We start from the raw sequence: 9767 nt of genomic DNA, 5'->3' as shown, positions 1-9767 counted from the left end.
CGGATATTTAGTATTGCATCCTTATCATCACTGAAACAGACGCACAACGTTCCTCATTCCAGAAAATCAACAAAACCGGCGAGACCAAAGCACAAATGATGGGTTGAAAAATCATAACAGCAATCAAGGAATTGAGAGTTAAATTCAGTGACTGAACGGGAAGTTTATTCAGAGGGAAAATGTAAACATGCTCACTGTGGCTTCCCAGCCAGGCCACAGAGCGGTTATATTGTCTTAATGTCTGCTATCAGTTGTGAGCCTAATGAACCTCTGACAACAGAGTCATACCAAATCATCCATATCATGCTACATCATCTTTCTGAAGTGTGGCGATGTTATTTGTCCAATTAGCATATCACCAGAGGCTAATTTAGCTATTATGTCCAGCTCAGCAACGACGTGTTCTTCCCGGCAGAAACATTTCCCTTCTTCGTCCGTCTTAATTTCTCACATGCCCACATAGTCTCTTCAGCAACGGGCCCTGATCCTGTAGTGTCACTGTCAGTTCTGCTGAAGCCACAAACAGCCGCATTAACATATTTAGTAAAATGGCCGTGTTTTCCACTGCTTCAGATTTACATTTTATATGATTATGCAAATCACCTCACTAATGATGTCAGAAACATGTTCATCAACGGCCAGCGCCAAATCTCCCAGCAGTCCGCAGCATGAACGCTTTTCTGTTTTCTGAATAACAAACTCAATTCAAAACCTCAGAATAAATTTGAATGAACTAAGTGCTTAATACTATAATAATGTTACAGTATTTATTTTGTTTGGTTCTTCATATATAACATAATATTAATCAAATAGAACAAATTGTTTTGATTGCATGAGTTCTTGAATATACTGAAGGTAAGCAGAGGTGCATTGTGGGATGGATCATACTGAAATCAGTTACTGAGCTGAAACTATCATTCCACTGACACGCTTACCTGCAGCTCCAAACACCTTCACTGGAAGCGGTTAGCCCCGGTCCCTGGGGGCAGTGTTTACGCGCGTGGCGGGATTCGGACGCCGCGTGTGCGGGAGGCGGTTTAAAAAGCGACGGCTCGTTACGCTCCATCACGGCGGTGGTTTCCCGCGCGAAGGCGCTGCTCCCAGCGGCTAACGAGCAGAGACGCAGTCGCACAGGAAAGCGCTGCAGGCTAACGAGCAGAGACACAGTCGCACAGGAAAGCGCTGCAGGCTAACGAGCAGAGACACAGTCGCACAGGAAAGCGCTGCAGCCTGCGGCTAACGAGCAGAGACGCAGTCGCGCAGGAAAGCGCTGCAGGCTAACGAGCAGAGACACAGTCGCACAGGAAAGCGCTGCAGCCTGCGGCTAACGAGCAGAGACGCAGTCGCGCAGGAAAGCGCTGCAGCCTGCGGCTAACGAGCAGAGACGCAGTCGCACAGGAAGGCGCTGCAGCCAGCGGCTAACGAGCAGAGACGCAGTCGCACAGGAAAGCGCTGCAGCCAGCGGCTAACGAGCAGAGACGCAGTCGCGCAGGAAAGCGCTGCAGCCTGCAGCTAACGAGCAGAGACGCAGTCGCACAGGAAAGCGCTGCAGCCTGCGGCTAACGAGCAGAGACGCAGTCGCACAGGAAAGCGCTGCAGCCTGCGGCTAACGAGCAGAGACACAGTCGCACAGGAAAGCGCTGCAGCCTGCGGCTAACGAGCAGAGACGCAGTCGCACAGGAAGGCGCTGCAGCCAGCGGCTAACGAGCAGAGACGCAGTCGCACAGGAAAGCGCTGCAGCCAGCGGCTAACGAGCAGAGACGCAGTCGCGCAGGAAAGCGCTGCAGCCAGCGGCTAACGAGCAGAGACACAGTCGCACAGGAAAGCGCTGCAGCCTGCGGCTAACGAGCAGAGACGCAGTCGCACAGGAAAGCGCTGCAGGCTAACGAGCAGAGACGCAGTCGCACAGGAAAGCGCTGCAGCCAGCGGCTAACGAGCAGAGACGCAGTCACACAGGAAAGCGCTGCAGCCTGCGGCTAACGAGCAGAGACGCAGTCGCACAGGAAAGCGCTGCAGCCAGCGGCTAACGAGCAGAGACGCAGTCGCACAGGAAAGCGCTGCAGCCTGCGGCTAACGAGCAGAGACGCAGTCGCACAGGAAAGCGCTGCAGCCTGCGGCTAACGAGCAGAGACGCAGTCGCACAGGAAAGCGCTGCAGCCTGCGGCTAACGAGCAGAGACGCAGTCGCACAGGAAGGCGCTGCAGCCAGCGGCTAACGAGCAGAGACGCAGTCGCACAGGAAAGCGCTGCAGCCAGCGGCTAACGAGCAGAGACGCAGTCGCGCAGGAAAGCGCTGCAGCCAGCGGCTAACGAGCAGAGACACAGTCGCACAGGAAAGCGCTGCAGCCTGCGGCTAACGAGCAGAGACGCAGTCGCACAGGAAAGCGCTGCAGCCTGCGGCTAACGAGCAGAGACGCAGTCGCGCAGGAAAGCGCTGCAGCCTGCGGCTAACGAGCAGAGACGCAGTCGCACAGGAAAGCGCTGCAGCCAGCGGCTAACGAGCAGAGACGCAGTCGCACAGGAAAGCGCTGCAGGCTAACGAGCAGAGACGCAGTCGCACAGGAAAGCGCTGCAGCCTGCGGCTAACGAGCAGAGACGCAGTCGCACAGGAAAGCGCTGCAGCCTGTGGCTAACGAGCAGAGACGCAGTCGCACAGGAAAGCGCTGCAGCCAGCGGCTAACGAGCAGAGACGCAGTCACACAGGAAAGCGCTGCAGCCTGCGGCTAACGAGCAGAGACGCAGTCGCACAGGAAAGCGCTGCAGCCTGCGGCTAACGAGCAGAGACGCAGTCGCGCAGGAAAGCGCTGCAGCCTGCGGCTAACGAGCAGAGACGCAGTCGCACAGGAAAGCGCTGCAGGCTAACGAGCAGAGACGCAGTCGCACAGGAAAGCGCTGCAGCCTGCGGCTAACGAGCAGAGACGCAGTCGCGCAGGAAAGCGCTGCAGCCTGCGGCTAACGAGCAGAGACGCAGTCGCACAGGAAAGCGCTGCAGGCTAACGAGCAGAGACGCAGTCGCACAGGAAAGCGCTGCAGGCTAACGAGCAGAGACGCAGTCGCACAGGAAAGCGCTGCAGCCAGCGGCTAACGAGCAGAGACGCAGTCGCACAGGAAAGCGCTGCAGCCTGCGGCTAACGAGCAGAGACGCAGTCGCACAGGAAAGCGCTGCAGGCTAACGAGCAGAGACGCAGTTGCACAGGAAAGCGCTGCAGCCTGTGGCTAACGAGCAGAGACGCAGTCGCACAGGAAAGCGCTGCAGGCTAACGAGCAGAGACGCAGTTGCACAGGAACGGGCTGCAGCCAGCGGCTAATGAGCAGAGACGCAGTCGCACAGGAACGGGCCGGAGGGCGGGGTTAGGGCTCAGGTGCCACGGCAACGCACGCTTTCTGATGAGACGTGAAACGCAGTCTCTGATGAGACCTGAAACGCAGTCTCTGATGTTTCTGTTTCTCTTACACCAGCAGGTGGGGGGCAGGTGGGCAGGTGGGGGGAGGGGGTTTGGAATTTCTGATAAATGTGAAATTCAGCCAATTTATCTGACGGAAGGAGCAGCTCTATTTCCTGGGTTTTCATGAGTGAAAAATGCACGTCTCTCTGCAGCGACCGTGTGCTGAGGAAAGATGAACCTGATCAGCTTACCTTTAAAGAGACAGAAAAATCAGATAGCTCTGCAGTGGAATTACCTCATTGTATTGGACAATCTCTATTCAGCAGATGGAAACATGCATTTTTTTATTTCACTCTGTGGTTTGCATCACACCCGGTGCATGCTGGGTATGGATGGTTTGCGTCAGGGAAGCTTGATAACAGTCAGAACAAGCTGTTTTGTTCAGTGTGCCTTTATTCTTTATGTTTATGTGACCAGTGAAAGCATTTGTTTGTTACACAGAGTCAGAGTTCTGCAGCGGTCGAGATAAGGAATAACAAACAATAACAATAACGGCCAAAAACATTATCTTTTGCACATAAAGTGTATTTCACTTAGAAATATTTTTTTTAAAAAGGTAATAAGAAATTATATTCAATATTTTTTTATATATTCCCTCAATTTACTGCAGGTCCTGCTGCTTATCTGTATTTTTGTAGGATATGAAATTCAATACACAGAACTGTCCTTTGATTTTCTCTTTTTGAAGTGTTTTGTTTTTCATAAAGGCAATAACACTCCCTGGAGCTAGTACATACGCTGGTCGAAATAACAAGGAAAAATAAATCCGAGATGACCATCACTTCCTTGGTCCTAATTGGATTTTACTGCAATGAAAAGACATTTCAATCAAGCAGGACACTGTGGTGGCGGCTGGTCCATTAAAATGCTGTAGTCAATTTACCGCGAACCCGAAAAACAGCCCCTTTCACTTTGACACAAAACAGACAACAAGACAGGAGTCTCAGCATTAATGTTTGTTTGGAAGAAACCTGCTGGCTTGAGGTGAACTTTCTGACAAAGAAATCACCCAGGGCTCAGGTGCCACGGCTATACATTGGTGGGGGTAGAGGTGAAGTACTGCTCCACCCTAAAGCACCTTAGACATCTGGAAAATATAAATTTAATCCACGAAACACAGTCATTATATTGTGGATTATTGGACATAATCGCTGGGCAGGGGATCAGTATGACGGTGATACAGGTAAAAGTGATTTATATGTCAGCTGAGGTGGCCATTTTGTATTTCGGTATGAGACAAATCCACATCTGAAGTTAAGGATGGTTTATGTGAACTCAGGGGTGAATGTAAGAACTTTGATCAGTAGTCTGAGTCATACTGCAGTTTATTTTGCAGTCACATTTAAAGGCAGGCATCTGATTAACCTGCTGTGCTCCTTGCCGGATTATTAAACAGCAGCCAGCCTTCATGTCCCCCCATACTCACTCATACTCTACTCTTTATAATACTATACTCATACTCTACTCATTATAATACTATACTCATACTCTACTCATTATAATACTATACTCACTCATACTCTACTCATTATAATACTCACTCACACTCTACTCATTATAATACTATACTCACTCACACTCTACTCATTATAATACTATACTCACTCATACTCTACTCATTATAATACTCACTCACACTCTACTCATTATAATACTATACTCACTCATACTCTACTCATTATAATACTCACTCATACTCTACTCTTTATAATACTATACTCACTCATACTCTACTCATTACAATACTCACTCATACTCTACTCTTTATAATACTATACTCACTCATACGCTACTCATTATAATACTCACTCATACTCTACTCTTTATAATACTATACTCACTCATACTCTACTCATTACTATACTCACTCGTACTCTACTCATTATAATACTCACTCATACTCTACTCTTTATAATACTATACTCACTCATACTCTACTCATTACTATACTCACTCATACTCTACTCTTTATAATACTATACTCACTCATACTCTACTCATTACAATAATCACTCATACTCTACTCTTTATAATACTATACTCACTCATACTCTACTCATTATAATACTATACTCACTCACACTCTACTCATTATAATACTATACTCACTCATACTCTACTCATTATAATACTCACTCACACGCTACTCATTATAATACTATACTCACTCATACTCTACTCATTATAATACTATACTCACTCATACTCTACTCATTATAATACTATACTCACTCATACTCTACTCATTATGATACCATACTCACTCATACTCTACTCATTATAATACTATACTCACTCATACTCTACTCATTATGATACCATACTCACTCATACTCTACTCATTATAATACTATACTCGCTCATACTCTACTCATTATAATACTATACTCATTCATACTCTACTCATTATAATACCATATTCACTTATACTCTACTCATTATAATACTATACTCACTCCTTATGTTGCAGGGTATTCTGAGTTTCTCTGCTGATTGCCTCTTTCCCTCCATAGCCTTCATCCTCCTCATCCTCCTCCACCGTCTTTTAAGTTTCTTGCTCATTCTCATACTTCCTGGAAGAGGTTAAAGATCATTTTACACAGAAGGAAAATGTTGTGCATTTAATGTCTGATAAACATCATCTCCATTTCAAATCACAGGGAACAGAAGATTACCGCATCTTTAACACACCCTCTGGACTGGAAGTGTTTGGCTGTGCTTATATTACACACACACACACACACACATGCACGAATGCACACACACATGCTCGCATACACATGGCATATGTGTGTATGTGTGTATGAGTACGTGTGTAAGTGCACATTTGTGTGTGTGTGTGTGTGTGCATGTGTGTAAGTGTGCGTCTGTGTAGATGTCAGCATGCTTGCAGATGGTGCAGCAGAAAATCATTTGAAGTGCCCTAAAGCAATGAATCAGTTGGAAGGTGCGTTAATATTGTCAAACACTCATTTTCCACCAAGGCAAACCTTTTGAAAAGCACTCCAAATGGCAACAAATACCACCCTGCCAGCAGCCCTTACGAGAGCTGCTGCAATCATTTATAGACTTTCAATTACAGCTACAAGCTGGAACAGAGCTCAATCCTATAATGTCCTACTGCACGTTGTCTCCCAATTCCCCATCATCCAGGGTGAGAGATCCACTCATTTCCAGAGAAAATAACAGGTATCACCGTGTCCTCACCACTTCCAACAGTGTACACGGCACTTCAGTTCCTGCTTGCTATCAGTTCTGTTCAATAATGCTAATTTCTGCAAACTTCAGTAATGATTATCAGAAGGTGTGAAACACATACACAGAAGGTACTAAGGCATGCCAAGATTGAAACTGAGATACTGTGTGTAAGTGTAAGGCAGTCATTTTGTATAACTGTAGAATACATTATGTATACAGTGCTCATGCAAGAGCATGCAAAGCAGGTTAAGTAACTTACTGGTGACTCGACTGGGAGGTCAGCAGGGTAACTAACCATCTAATTTGCTAGCATAGCGCACAGACAGCATGTGCAGAACGGTGTAGCCAGCTTCATCACCATGACGACAACGGACAAAATGCACGCGGCTGAAGTCACTAGCATAGCCTTCGCAAAGAATTCTGGGAAAGGTCAGGGTTCAGGAGAGGCAGCAGGGGGTGTGGTGGCTGGATAGCTGGTGCCTGCTTTTGATTCCTGGATCAAAATACATACGATGCTATCCTTCAAAAGAACCGCAAGCTTCACCATGTGCAAACTTCACCTGGTCTCCCGGTTATAGAAACGGCCTGTTCATCCAGCTGAAAGTGCTGATGTGCGGCACACGTTCCTGTGTGTGTGAGTCTATGTAAGAGCACGTTTAAAAGGCCTGGCAGTGGAAGGTCCCCTGAAGCCTCTGAGCGGATCGCGCTCTGATTCAGGCTGACGCACAACAGTATTTACCGTCTGAGGAAGCCAGGGACGTGAAAAGGGCACGACCTTCACCGCCAGCCTTATTAGCGGTGTGTAAGGAGCGAAACGAGCATTTATTACGAGACCCGCAGCTGAACTTTGCATTTATCAGCCCACAGAATCCTCCAAACGAGGCACTGTGCTTTTCTCCCGTTAGCCATGCAATTAATCACACAATTTCCCCATGACGCTTCTGCGAGGATATTTCTGCGGCTTTCCTCAGGGCTAACAGCGTGGGGTCATCACTGCACTTACATGGAAATGCTGCATGATTGCTGTACGAATGCTCTATGAATGCTGTACGAATGCTGCATGAATGCTCTATGGATGCTGTATGAATGCTCTATGGATGCTGTATGAATGCTCTATGGATGCTGTATGAACGCTCTATGCATGCTGTACGAATTAATTGGATACAATCATTCTCTCCTTCTCCGCCTCAGCTGATGTGAGGAGAGTGTTCTGGTGCAAAATAGCGGTCATGGGTGCACACCACCAATGTGTAGCCCCCCCCTCCGAGCAACTGCACAAATATAATTGGTTGCACGAGGGGGTGGGGGGTGGGAGGGCTACACACGGGTGGTGGTTGAGGTGCGTTTCCCCCTCATCGCTGTAAAGCCCTGTGTCTGTGAGGAAAGGCGCTATAAATATGAGCGGCTAGAGTCGTGTCCCAGTCTGGCATCTTTAGGCCCTCTGAGGGGACAGAGAAGTTTCGCTCTTTGGTAAGCTCCCTGACCCTGTTTGTGTTTGTTTAGCCTGATTAAAGAGCTCGCCAGCATGAATAAGGATCACCCTCAGCGCCGCCCTCCTTTCGCGTGATTGGCTCTGGCGTGATGGTAATGACTCAGCGCACTTCACGTGCAATCACTTCTGTCCTAATGAAAATACAGCTGCTTAAACTAAAAATCAATCTCCTCATTATGATCGCGATGATTTTAATCTGAAACAGCCCCTTTCTGACAAATAAACTGATTTCACATGAAGTGTGCAAAGCAGAAATTAATTAATTAATTAATTAGCTGCTGATTGATGATCCTGACTCAGATTGGCCAGCAGGTTAATCAGGAGAAAAAAAGTCTCAGCTCAACGGGCTCTGCATCCCTGTCTCTCTCACAGTAAGCAAAACAAGCCTTACTACTACAACCTCCCACACCCCCGCATGCCCCCCCCACTTTAAAACCTCACACACACCCCCACATGCCCCCCCTCCCCCCGCTTTTAAACCTCCCACACACCCCCACATGCCCCCCCCACTTTAAAACCTCACACACACACCCACACCCACACCCCCCTTTTAAACCTCCCACACACTCCCGCTTTAAAACCTCACACACACTCACACCCCCCCCTTTCCCTTTTAAACCTCCCACACACTCCCATACCCCCCACTTTAAAAATGCCTACACAGCCCCACCCCCCACTTTAAAACCTCACACACAGACGGTTAAATCGGTACACCCACACAGTACAGTACCTAATACATTAAACATAGAATAATAATAATAATAATAATAATGTGTATTATATTATATGTTTCAACCAAATGATCCACCGGAAGCCTAATCTTGTTTTATTCTCAGTGTAGCTGAGATCACTTACACTTTTTATAAGACTTAGTATGACAGTGATCGTTGTCATAATTTCATGGGCTCATACAGGTGTAGGATTGTGCAGAAAAGCCCCTCCTCCCCTCTGATGCCAGCATTTCCTTCCCCCGGATTAATTTTAAAAGTGTGTGGAACATGTCAGCGGTGTGAGGTGCGAGCGCTGCCTCCTCTGCCGGTCACATGGTGCTTCTCTCTGGCCTTTGAAGTTCTGATTCCACTGGCATTTCAGCTCACATGGCTGCTCTTTCGGTGGATAGATCTTTCTGCAGGAACTCACAAAAGCCTTTTTGCTCGTCTCATTGGCTTGTGCTATAGGGGGCCAATCACTAACACTGCACATGCATCATCTGGTTATGGTTCAGATTTTAAAAATTATTTCTCAAACACGCACAAAATCTCAGCAAGTTTATAGAGAGGCAGTGCACATATTGATTGCAGGAACTGAACAATTCTCTATTTAAAAAAAGAAGAATGCAAATATTTGAATGTGTGGCTTTTCTGTATTGATAGTGATGGAGTCTGTCGGCCCTGATCCAACGCTGCTCTCTCCTGATCCAACCCTGCTCTCTCCCCGGTGGGTCTGCTTTCATTGTTGCTCAGCTTTAAGTTTCCCAGATCGATAACCCCTCACCGACCGGGTGATTAACTGCAGGGATATCGCATTTCAGTCGGGCCTTCCACCTCCTCCATTTCACAGCGTGCGACTCGCTCAGGCAATTAGTTCTGGCCCCGGCAGCAGAGCTCTCTGCACGCAGAACAAACTTAGCAT

At 47.5% G+C, this 9767-nt stretch overlaps 1 long non-coding RNA gene across 1 annotated transcript in view; it reads right to left on the bottom strand.

Moving 5' to 3' along the window:
* Window positions 1–170: 170 nt before the first annotated feature.
* Window positions 171–9767, bottom strand: part of LOC118222501 — a 40760-nt gene continuing 31163 nt past the window's right edge. Inside the window, exons 2-3 of the long non-coding RNA XR_004764292.1 lie at window positions 5902–6018; window positions 171–510 (exon numbers count right to left, since the gene is read on the bottom strand). This is a non-coding gene — a long non-coding RNA (uncharacterized LOC118222501). The remainder of the gene's footprint in view (window positions 511–5901; window positions 6019–9767) is intronic.

This window comes from Anguilla anguilla, chromosome 3 (assembly GCF_013347855.1).
Source record: "Anguilla anguilla isolate fAngAng1 chromosome 3, fAngAng1.pri, whole genome shotgun sequence".
NCBI classification, from domain to species: domain Eukaryota; kingdom Metazoa; phylum Chordata; class Actinopteri; order Anguilliformes; family Anguillidae; genus Anguilla; species Anguilla anguilla.
This window is presented reverse-complemented; position numbering and strand designations above follow the sequence as displayed.